Genomic DNA, 1265 nt, shown 5'->3' with positions numbered 1-1265 from the left:
CAGCTCAGTCCCAAGTGCAGCCCAGCTCAGCCCCCCAAGTGCAGCCCAGCCCTCCCCACCCCCAGCTCAGTTACTCAAGCCCTGCAAAGCATGTCCGTCTCCCTGTCCGTCTCCCTGTCTGTCTCCTGGGTCGATGGGGAGCACCCTGAACGTAGGGGTGGGTCTCACTCCCCTCCGTGTCCTGGGCCTCGGATCACCACTTGACACCTTGCGAGGGAATGAGCCGTGTGGACTCCTGGTGGCCTCACTCTGGGTTCCAAGGTCCTGGCTCTGGGAGGCCAGTTCCAGGCAAAGGAAGGGTCCCCTCCACCCTGTTGCACGCGGCCAACCTCCGCATCTTCTCTCCGTCTCACTGTCCTGTGCCCGCGACACGGAAACCCATCCTGCCTGCCCACGCTGCCCCTCTCCCCGCGCGGCCCACAGATGCCTGCCGACCCAGCCCAGCCCTTTGCTGTGGACATCAGGTGTCGGGGGAACATAACGCCACCAAATCGCGACCAAATTCCAGCCGGCCCACCCCTCGCTCCCCAGCGCTGACGCCTGCCACGGAGGATGGAGGACGCTCGGGGGAGAAGCATCTGTGAGTCTGGCCTGAATCCCAAGCGGGGCCCAGGCTGCTTCGTTTCCATTAACAGACGTGTCGGCATCCCTCGTCCCCTTCCCTGTCCTCAGAGCCAGGCCGTCTCTCTGTCTGTCCTCACAGGCCAGGCCGTCCCTCTCCCTGTCCTCACAGGCCAGGCCGTCCCTCTCCCTGTCCTCACAGGCCAGGCCGTCCCTCTCCCTGTCCTCACAGGCCAGGCCGTCCCTCTCCCTGTCCTCACAGGCCAGGCCGTCCCTCTCCCTGTCCTCACAGGCCAGGCCGTCCCTCTCCCTGTCCTCACAGGCCAGGCCGTCCCTCTCCCTGTCCTCACAGGCCAGGCCGTCCCTCTCCCTGTCCTCACAGGCCAGGCCGTCCCTCTCCCTGTCCTCACAGGCCGGAAAAATATAAAAGGGTTACATCCTGCAGGGCTGCACTGCACAGTGAGCATCGCTCAGCAATTCCATTCCTGCTCACGCGCATCACCGGGCTCACATCAGTACAGGAAGTGAACACCAAACTCTCTGGCCAGCCCTTCACAGCCAGGCGCCCAAGCTCCCCGAGCCCAGCGGGAGCTGTGAGAGAAGGGGTCCAGCCCGGGCAGGGACAGACCAGCTGGGACCCGACCAATGGCCACACTAAGTTACTAAGTTGCCTGCAGCTGCATGCGGCGTCCTAGTGCCCAGGA

This window comes from Myotis brandtii, unplaced genomic scaffold, assembly GCF_000412655.1.
Source record: "Myotis brandtii unplaced genomic scaffold, ASM41265v1 scaffold434, whole genome shotgun sequence".
Classification (NCBI taxonomy): domain Eukaryota; kingdom Metazoa; phylum Chordata; class Mammalia; order Chiroptera; family Vespertilionidae; genus Myotis; species Myotis brandtii.
This window is presented reverse-complemented; position numbering follows the sequence as displayed.